Source organism: Staurois parvus, unplaced genomic scaffold (assembly GCF_062004578.1).
Source record: "Staurois parvus isolate SC_StPar_1 unplaced genomic scaffold, SC_StPar_1.0 ptg000656l, whole genome shotgun sequence".
NCBI lineage: Eukaryota > Metazoa > Chordata > Amphibia > Anura > Ranidae > Staurois > Staurois parvus.
Genome location: NW_028318452.1, coordinates 1,727,207 through 1,738,189, shown reverse-complemented (window position 1 = coordinate 1,738,189; position 10,983 = coordinate 1,727,207). Strand labels below are relative to the sequence as shown.

Here is a 10,983-nt window from a genome sequence, read left to right as displayed (position 1 = left end):
TTTATATATACATACATACAATGAATGGTCTGGTATATAAATTATCTTTATTTACTAATCATATTTGGAGATATTTGTATATCTGGTAAGAAATCTGAATGATTGAATATTATTCCTGAAGTAGTTTTGCCATAACGGCTGGAGGTAATGTGCTGTAGTTCTATATATAAGTCAGACCCCGCCCCTTATATTCATCATTCATATTGCTGGTCACTGTTGTGTTAATCACTATCACTACACCCAATCAATGCCGGTCATGAAGGGGTTAAAATCTCCCAGAGGTGACCTCACTGTGAGGGTTGCCATGGTAACGTGCTCTGGCAGTTTGGAAAGGTCACAGCTGTGAGTCCAGTGGTCAGTGTACAGTTGGGAGGAGACAGAGGAGCACACACCCCTGAGAAGCTCGCGAGATTTCAGATTTGAAAACAAATATCTACGTGAAAATGATCTTTTTGGCATTTTTGCCAATTCTTTGGGCCCTTTGGGTCTCTGGAGGACTGATTACAACATATGTCCTCACCATGGAAAATCATCATTATGATACCGGCATAATATACATAAGGTAAACGTCCATTACAGTTTTATTAGGGAGGAGAGGGGATTTTAGGAACATGTGAATGTAAAGTCTGAGCTCCACACACAGTACAAGACTTTAGGAGGATCAGTAAGGTTTAGGGAATGATACGAGATGCCTGGCTGCCTCTGGCTGTACAATTATGGGGAAGAAGACATGATATAATGAGGCTGTGGGGTCGATTTACAAAAAAATGGGGGGTGCAAAATCTGTTGCAGCTGTGCATGGTAGCCAATCAGCTTTTAACTTCAGCTTGTTCAATTACGCTTTGACAAAAAAACCTGGAAGTTGATTGGCACACTGGACGTTTTTACAGCGGCTGTTTTTGGCTTTTGACGTTTTTTTCTACAGCCAGTAAACCCCCCAGCATGTTATCCTATATGCCCATGCACACACAGACTGTAAGCGACATTTTTTGGCAGGGGCGTTTTTTCAGCTGGAAAAAATTTCCAGAACTAGTGGGTTTCTAGAGGAGTTTCTTTGCTGTAAAAACGCTCCAGCGCTGAAAAATGCGGTAAAACACGGCAAACCGGCGTTTTTGGACTTTTTTTGAGCAAAAAAAAAATATTTTTTGGTAAATGAAAACGGTAAAAAACAAAAAAGTGGAAAAAACACAGCACAATGCCGCTAAATGATAATGCAAAAATGCTTAATAATTCAAGTTTTTAACGCAACTTTACACAGCTAACGCTACCAGCGTTATTAAAACGCACAGCGTGCATGGAGCCTTATGGTGATATGCTTTTCTTGTGTTTACATTTGGAGTTTGAATTTAATTGCATTTAATTGTTGTCAATTCCTTTGATGGCGTGTATGAACTACAAATCACCAGTTATTTTATATACACACACCTTATGAATGGTCTGGTATATAAATAAATTATCTTTATTTACTAATCATATTTGGAGATATTTGTATATCTGGTAAGAAATATACAACACACAGTACAAGACTTTAGGAGGATCAGTAAGGTTTAGGGAATGATACGAGATGCCTGGCTGCCTCTGGCTGTACAATTATGGGGAAGAAGACATGATATATGAGGCTGTGGGGTTGATTTACAAAAACTGGGGGGTGCAAAATCTGGTACAGCTGTGCATGGTAGCCAATCAGCTTCTAACTTCAGCTTGTTCAATTACGCTTTGACAATAAAACCTGGAAGTTGATTGGCTCCTATGCAGAGCTGCACCAATTTTCGTAAATCAACCCCAGTATGTCAAAATCATTTACATAGCAGTGTTAGTTTGTCTCAGAGTCCTCTGCAACACTTTCATTACCTGTTGATCCTGCCAGTAGATTTGTTATATTCCTACTCCCTGTAACAGATCGCACTGTCCAGTGAGCTATAAGAAGCTTCTGTCTCAGCTGCTAAATGTTCAGAACAATTCGTGTTTTAATCAGTTAGAAGATTGGATGAAATATTATAGTTTACAGAGGAGGGTTACAGCCATGACACTGGGACCTGGGGTCACACGACGTCTAGGTTCACACCTATTCGTTTTCCACTGTGTTTTGCAGAAACGCACAGTAGTCCATATAACATGATTTCCTATGGGATAGGTTCACATCTCCACGTTTTCACCCGGTGCGTTTCTTGGAAAGGGTCAGGGACTTTTTTCAATGCAAAATGTTGCGTTTTCGGTTCTATAGACTTCAACGGAGATGCTGCAGAAATGCATGTAGTGCATTTTTGATGCGTTTTGCGTTTTATTCTGCCTAGCAACAAGTTGAAAAAAAAAAAAAAACCACGAAACGCATCAAAAACACATGTGCAAAACTGCAAAATACACCACAAAAAGCACTACAGAAACGCATCAAACGCAAACTGCATAGGTGTGAACCTAGCCTAAAGAGAGCAGAAACTGGCAGGATCAACAGGCATTTATTAAACATTTACTCACAAGTAAAAAATACCTCCCACTACCACATTTTCGAGGCTAAAAGGTCATTTTTTAAAAATATAGAACTTCATGATTTGGAATTAGATACACTTTATTACTCTATTATACTGTACTAATATACTAGACTTTGTGTAACATTAACTCACACCTGTTCCCTTTTATTTTACAGCTACACCGGATGCTACGAACCCGAGAAATCCTTGTTCACCCTCATTCTGGCAGTGGCCTGTGCGCTAGGTAAGTGATCATATACAGACTGACCTTCTTTATGAGAGTAGGGTACTTTTCCTGAGTGTAAGTGTAGTATCCACGGGCTTTAGGTGCAAATGTAGCAAGCTTTTTACTTCAGTTCTAAGATCATTTAGGCTCCGTTCACACCTATGCAGGTGCGAGTGTGTTTTAGAGTGTTCTGCTTAGGGCAGCCTGTTCATTTCAATGGGTTGCCCTACATGTGAAAACAATCACACAAACATAGGTGCATGAGTCCTTTCTGATGAAACGGTGCTGTACCACAACACTTGGTCCTTTCTTACCATGCATTCTAGTGTGCAAAAACATGCCGCTAGCAAGGTGCATTCAGGTGTCATTAAGAATTAATGGCAAAACTGATGGGCCTGAAAAAAGGGATGCACATTTCTGTGCGTGGCAGGAAAGTACACAATTTTGTGCAAATTCCCGCAATGCACAAATGTGAACCTACTGAACCTTGGAATTTTTTATAGGCACATTTGAGCTGCAGTTGACCTCCTAATAACCTGCATTTGACCCGCTTCAAGCTGTTTTAGCATTAACATTTTCATCCAGCATAGGTCTGAATGTCATGTTTGTGCTATGACTCGAATCCTTCGTATCACAGCCCCACCCCCTTACATTATGGTTTCCCCTTTACATCAGTGTCATCAGTTCTCCCTTCTACATCGCAGAATCCCCTCTTTACATGACAGCACCCCCCTTTACAATACATTGCCCCCCTTTACATCACAACACTCCTTTACAATACAGCCCGCTCTTTACAATACAGTGCCTGCTTTACATCACAGACCCTTTCTCATTCAAGTCCCTCCATTTACATCAAAGTACCCCTTTACATCAATGCCCTCTGTCCTTCCTTCACATCACAGCCCCCCTTCTTACATCACAGACCTTCCCCCTTTACATCAGTATCCACAGCCGTCTTCCTTGTAGCCCAGCCCCCTTCACAGCCCCCCTCCTTGTATCTCAGATCCTTTCACAGCCCCCTCCCTTGCATCCTAGTCCCCTCCACGGCCGTCCTTACTTGCACTCAGTCTCCTTCACAGCACCCCTTCCTTGCACCCCAGTCTCCACAGCACCCCTTCCTTGCACCCCAGTCTCCTTCACAGCACCCCTTCCTTGCACCCCAGTCTCCTTCACAGCCCCCTTCCTTGCACCCCACTCTCCTTCACAGCCCCCCTTCCTTGCACCCCAGTCTCCTTCACAGCCCCTCTCCTTGCACCCCAGTGTCTATCACAGCCCCTCTCCTTGCACCCCAGTCCCTTTCCTAGTCCCCCCTCCTTGAGACCCAGTCCCCTTCTCAGTCTCCCTCCTTGTATCCCAGGCTCCTTCACAGCCTCTCTCCTTGCACCCCAGTCCCCTTCACAGCCCCTCTCCTTATATCCCAGTCTGCTTCACAGCCCCCCTCCTTATATCCCAGTCTGCTTCACAGCCCCCTTCCTTTTATCCCAGGCTCCTTCATAGCCCCCTCCTTGCACCCCAGTCCCCTTCATAGCCCCCCTCCTTATATCCCAGTCTGATTCACAGCTCCCCTCCTTGTATCCCAGACTCCTTCACAGTCCCCCTCCTTGTATCCCAGACCCCTTCGCAGCCCCCTTCCTTGCATCCCAGTCCCCATCACAGCCTACCTTCTGTCCCTTCTGTGTATTCCAGTCTCCTCCACAGCCCTCTCCTTGCACCCTAGTCCCCTCTACAACCCCCCTTACTTGCATCCCGGTCTCCTTCACAGCCCCCCTCCTTGCACCCCGGTCTCCTTTAGAGCCCCCCTACTTGTTTCTAGTCTCCTTCACAGCACCCCTTCCTTGCACCCCAGTCTCCTTTAGAGCCCCCTTACTTGCTTCTAGTCTCCTTCACAGCACCCCTTCCTTGCACCCCAGTCTCCTTTAGAGCCCCCCTATTTGCTTCTAGTCTCCTTCATAGCCCCCCCTTACTTGCACCCCAGTCTCCTTCACAGCACCTTTATGTGTTTCTAGTCTCCTTCACAGCCCTCCTTTCTTGCACCCAAGTCTCCTTCACAGCCCCCCTTACTTGCACCCCAGTCTCCTTCACAGCCCTCCTTTCTTGCACCCCAGTCTCCTTCACAGCCCCCCTTACTTGCACCCCAGTCTCCTTCACAGCCCTCCTTTCTTGCACCCCAGTCTCCTTCACAGCCCTCCTTTCTTGCACCCCAGTCTCCTTCACAGCCCCCCTTACTTGCACCCCAGTCTCCTTCACAGCCCTACTTTCTTGCACCCCAGTCTCCTTCACAGCCCCTCTTCCTTGCACCCCTCTCTACTTTACAGCACCCCTTCTTTGCACCCCAGTCTCCTTTCCTTCACAGTACCCCCTCCTTGCACCCCAGTCTTCTTCACAGCCCTTCTTCCTTGAACCCGTCTGCTTTACAGCTCCCCTTCCTTGCACCAGTCTCCTTCACAGCCCCCATTCCTTGCACCCCAGTCCCCTTCACAGCCCCCCCCCCCACTTGCACCTCAGTCCCCTTCACAGCCTCTTCCTGGCACCCCAGTCCCCTTCAAAGCCCCCCTCACAGAGGGAGGTGTCATCCGGAAGAGGACACCCAGGCTGTTAAGTGGCAAAGCCGCAGTCTGGATAGGTCTGTCATGCGGTTTGTTTTCGAACCGCGGTCTGCCATTTCGGGATACCTGCTCTAGACCTATATGGTACGAGATGCAGTTCTGATGCTAAAAAATCCAACTGATACTGGCCCAATGATTTCTGTTAGGAATGTCACATTATAGGTAGAATTCACAAGGATCTTTATTTTCAGCCATGCAGTGAGCTTGATAGGTGGAAATTGTCACTCACTTTTGTAATGATCTTACATTGGAGAAGATAGTTAAGTGCTGACTTGTTACATCCTATGCACCTGCTAACCTAACAAGAGCTGTTGCCATGCACCGTGGAGTCAACACTCTTCTTTTAAAGCCCAACTCCATGTGAAGTTTTTGTTTGCATTTTTTCCCATTTTGCTGTAATAGTAGCACACAATTAGCAAAAATATTTAGAATAAGTTAAGCTGTTTAGCCTCAACTGTGCTTCCAAATTTCATGTAAATTCTTTTGTGTTTTGTTTTAGATGCCATCATCATGTACTGTATGTACGAATACATCTCCATGCGCTCAGGGAATCGCCATTCCAGGGTGCAGAACAGCATCTTGGCGATCGGATGGATCAGCTGCCTTGGAACACTTTTGGTTGGAAGAAATCCAGTAAGTAAACATAACAAAATTTAAATCACAATAATGCTGATGTATTAGCCACTTCAATACCAGGTGCTTTCACTCCCTTCCTGCCCAGGCCAATTTTCAGCTTTCAACGCTGTCATACTTTGAATGAAAATTGTGCAGTCATGCAACACTGTACCCAAATGAAATTTTTATCCTTTTTTTGAGAGACAGCTAGAGCTTTCTCTTGGTGGTTTTTAATCACCACTGTGTTTTTTCTTTTTTTGCTAAGCAAAGGAAAAAGAGACCGAAAATGTTTCTTCTTCTATGATGTGCGCTAATGCGACTACACTGATAATCCAGGCACTGATGATCAGTGCCCTGATTATCAATGTAAACAATGTACTCAGTGTGCCCTGTCAAACTTGCCGGCTATGGACTCTCCTTTCCTCACACAGAGACAGCGTGTTAGGAAAGAAATACAGATAACCGGCAAGTCTGTTTACATGTGACCAGCTGTGATTGAACACAGCTGATCACAACTAAAGGACTGGTGTGATTGGTCCTTTACTGCAATCTGTGATCATTTGTGTCCAAAGGACACAGCGGTCACAGAGTGCCCGTGACCATGGATGTGCTTCTACAACTGGAGAGTCGCACTGTAGCCATCTCCCGGCTATAGCGCGGTCGGGAAGAATTTATAGTGATTATACTGCAAAATACCTGTGATCACCTTTAGATGGAAGCTGCCATGCTTGGATTGTGTCTCTACATAACCAGCAAAGTGGAGATTCAGTGGACCAACACATTGAGCGAGGTTACTGCTTTGGAGCGATTATGCATCCCTATAGTCAGAAAACAGTTGCTTCCCTCAGAAGCTTTTCTCATAGGCATTTTGCCTTGTGACAGATTCCCTTTAAAATGTCAACATGCAGATTATTTTTGGCTGAACATCATTTTGACATAAAACCTGTGAAATAACCTACATTCTGACACACAATAGCTTATTTATTAAAGTGGTAGTAAACTCTCATTTATAACGCGGACCTACCAGGAAGCTTACAAGTCTTCCCTGTAGGTACAATGAACATCTCCTAAACTTGCACTGTTTAGGAGATATTCATCATTTCAGCAGCCAGTGAAGTCACGCACACTGCACTCTACATTGAGGGCACACTGGGCGTGCTGTCAATTCAGAGCACTGTGCCAGGATTGTGACTCCTGTGTGCATGAGCAGGAGTGAACCTTGTGTGCATGGCAGCAGTGACAGCACGCCACTGAAGGGCTTTGTTTAAAAGATAAATCTGCCATAATGTGCTAGTATGCATACTAGCACATTATGGCATTAACCTGCAGGGGATCGGCTGATTTTTATAATTTTTTGGTTTTAGGACTTTACTTCCGCTTTAAGAGAGTTGAGAGAGCAATGATTACATGTAGAGTGCAACATTCAGAAATAACCAATCAGAATCCAGCTTACATTAGCCTTAACCAGTCATAGCTCTGATAGCTGCAAACCTATAAAATGATGAAATCTGACCCAGCAATGAAAGACATTTGAGCAGAGCTTCCAGGTTATTGCCTTTATTTTGCTTACTTTATGGTGCAACTCCAGCTAAAACAAATGTCTCCATTGTTTAGATCCCCACTTTTCACCCCATTGGGTACACAGACATGTATAGTATTCTCTGTAGTGAAGCTGGAATGTGTGATGTTCTCATTGTTGTCAGGGTTCCTGTTTGGTAAAACTACTTACTACCTGTGCAAACATGGGGAGAGGATGTAAGGAAATCACCAATGTGGGACATAGACAGCAGTATAAACACCACAGAGGTTCTAACACATCCATCCCCACTCCACACTACAAAAAAAAAAAAGTTCTAAACAAAGGCCAAGTCCATCCCAACCTACAATGTCAGCTTTTTCAACAGTTATTGGAATTTCAACGGTTTCTTCATTTTGTAATATTTATAATTATTGCATGAGCTGGAATGTAATTTGCATATTTGTTTTATTCTAGGTGAATACCAGACCTGTACTACATAGTATCGGAACAGGCATGGCGTTTGTAGGAGCACTGATATACAACATGTGGATGGCTATATATCAGTTTAGGCTCAAGATCAGCAGCCGACCCATGTTCTACATAAGAATTGCTAACGTCATCGTAACAATTATCTCCGTAATAATCTTTATTATGTATCAGTTACCTGTAAGCTACTCCTCCAGTGAATTTCAACAGGTATGTAACGTTTGGTGTATACTTCAGAACGGTTTACTCCCTATACAATTCAATGGGATTGCAAAAGCAGAAAACAGAACGAGGGTTCATTCACACAGCCCATATAATAAAATGTTCCATTTTCTCATGTGTTCAGCTACCAGTGTTGCCCTGCACTTAGCTGCAGGAAAATGCAGCAAAGTAGACTGGTTGTCTCAGTCAGGTTTCAGATGCCTTTTCTAATGAAAGGCAGAAGGTGAAATCTGACAACTTTCACTTTTCACTAGTTTTCTTTTTCTAACATACATTTCAGTGGCATTTAATGGGCCTCTAGTAGAGCAAATTCTAAGCTCTTAGGTTCTGGGACTTCGTACAATAAAAGTCACTGTAGGTGTGATTTGAGCAGTATTTTTGTTATTTGTTAGTTATGCTGCAGTAAGGCTTGAAAAACTGGCTGTGTAGTTTAACAGAAGCGCTTGAATCACAAAACTGGCTTTGTAGGTAAAACAGTAGTAGTGCTTTAAGTAGCATTGGTATGGAGTCCACTGACTGTTTATCATGAGTAAAGGAGAAGCATTAATCTGTGCGGTGCGATTCCTGTCCGAATTGTATGCGGTTTCCTCACTGCTCCTGTGTGAACCCAGGCTTGTCATAGAGATTTCTGCCTAGGTTCACACAGGAGAGGTGAGGGAAACCACATGCAATTCGGACAGGAATCGCACTGCATTCATGTTCAAACTGAATGCCATTCATTGAAGTGCAATTTGCTTCAAGTCATTTTATATGGATGCAAATCGCACCGCAAAGTATCAGTTTCAGGTATTGGTAGCATTCGTGAAAAATACTCGGTATCGGTGCATCCTTAATTGTCAGTTTGGTAAAAACAGAACCTCTTGCACATACTCCCTTTCTGTAAATAATGAACCCTCATTCCATAATTTCTTAACGTTCTGAAAGTCTTTCATTTCAAATGATTCAACAAAAAAAAAAAAAAAAAAACTGCATTTATAACACTTTTTGTATTTTTTTAGATTTTTCACACCGCTGCTGTTATTGCAGAGTGGATTGGAGCCTTCACCCTCGTCATCAACAATCTCAGCTACTGTAAGGATCTTATGGTCAGTATTTTCCATCCATATATGTCCATTGCATTGCAGATGCTTATTTTAAACACCTAATGTTTAGCACAGAGGCATCAGTAAATGTAAAATATTACAACACGTTTTAACACATTGTATTTTCTCTTACAGGATTTGCAACCTACAAGCCAACATAGTATTACGGTATACTGGGGTATAGAGGTTTCTGACACACACTGTGTCAACATGAGGGTTCAAACGTATAGACTCGGCGATGTTCCAAGTCAATAACTGGATCATGCCCGTCGTTATTATTAGCAGAGAGAAGAAAGCTCACCTGCCCTGACATATGCCTGAATAATGGATCACGCCACAGATTGATGCCTGCCTTGACCTTTGCCTGGATAACGGATCACGCCATGGATTGCTGCCTGGATAATGGATCACGCCACAGATTGAGGCCTGCCTTGATCTTTGGCTGGATAACAGATCACACCTCTCCCTTTCTTCCTTTCCTCCCCCCACCCCCTCTCTACCCCCCCATCCTCTTTCCCTCCCCCCACTCGTTCACCCCCTCCCTCTCTCTCTCCCTCAACAGGAGAAGGGAGGGAAAAATAGCGAGGGGGGACGTAAAGACCTATTCTTGGATAATGGATCACACCACGGATTGCTGCCTACCTCAACCTTTGCCTGGATAACGGATCACGCCACGGAATGCCGCCTATATAATGGATCACGCCACAGATTGATGCCTGCCTTGACCTTTGGCTGGATAACAGATCACACCTCTCCTTTTCCTCCCCCCTCCTCCTCTCTACCCCTCTTTCCTCTCCCCCCCCCCCTCTCTCTCCTCTACAGGAGGAGGGGGGGTAGAGGAAGGGGGGAGGTAAAGACCACCCCTTCTTAACCCCCTCCCTCTCTTCTCCTCCTCTCTATTTCCCTCCTCTCTCTCTTTTCCCTTGCTCTGCCCTCCCCCCACCCCCTCCCCTCCTCTGTCTCTCCCCCAGAGAGAGAGATACAGAGAGGGAGAGATACAGAGAGGGAGAGATACAGAGAGGGAGAGATACAGAGAGGGAGAGATACAGAGAGGGAGAGATACAGAGAGGGAGAGATATAGATACAGAGAGAGATATAGATACAGAGAGAGATATAGATACAGAGAGAGATATAGATACAGAGAGAGAGAGAGATATAGATACAGAGAGAGATATAGATACAGAGAGAGATATAGATACAGAGAGAGATATAGATACAGAGAGAGATATAGATACAGAGAGACAAAGATACGGAGAGATATAGATATATAGAGAGATATAGAGAGAGATATAGATATAGAGAGACATAAAGATACAGAAAGAGATATAGATACAGTGAGATAAATATATAGATACAGACAGATAGATATATAGATACAGAGAGAGAGAGATAGCGATATATATATATATATATATATATATATATATATATATATATATACACACACACATACATACATAGAGAGAGATATATAGAGAGAGAGATACAGAGAGATATAGATACAGAGAGAGAGAGAGAGATATAGAGAGACATAAAGATACAGAGAGAGATATAAAGAAATAGATACAGACAGACAGATGAGAGAGGGAGAGGGAGAGATAAAGAAATAGATATAGATACAGAGAGAGAGAGAGAGAGAGAGAGAGAGAGAAATATAGAGAGAGCTATAGATAGAGAGAGAGATATAGATATAGAGAGACATAAAGATATAGAGAGAGATAGAGAGAGAGATATAGATACAGAGAGACAGATATATAGA

The 10,983-nt window shown here is 43.6% G+C and overlaps 1 pseudogene across 1 annotated transcript in view; it reads left to right on the top strand.

Moving 5' to 3' along the window:
- Window positions 1–304: 304 nt before the first annotated feature.
- LOC149448813 (uncharacterized) overlaps window positions 305–10,983 on the top strand; it is a 63,738-nt pseudogene continuing 53,059 nt past the window's right edge. The window contains exons 1-5 of the transcript XR_016315485.1: window positions 305–342; window positions 2,645–2,712; window positions 5,800–5,933; window positions 9,141–9,227; window positions 9,360–9,392. The product of XR_016315485.1 is annotated as an uncharacterized LOC149448813 (transcript). The remainder of the gene's footprint in view (window positions 343–2,644; window positions 2,713–5,799; window positions 5,934–9,140; window positions 9,228–9,359; window positions 9,393–10,983) is intronic.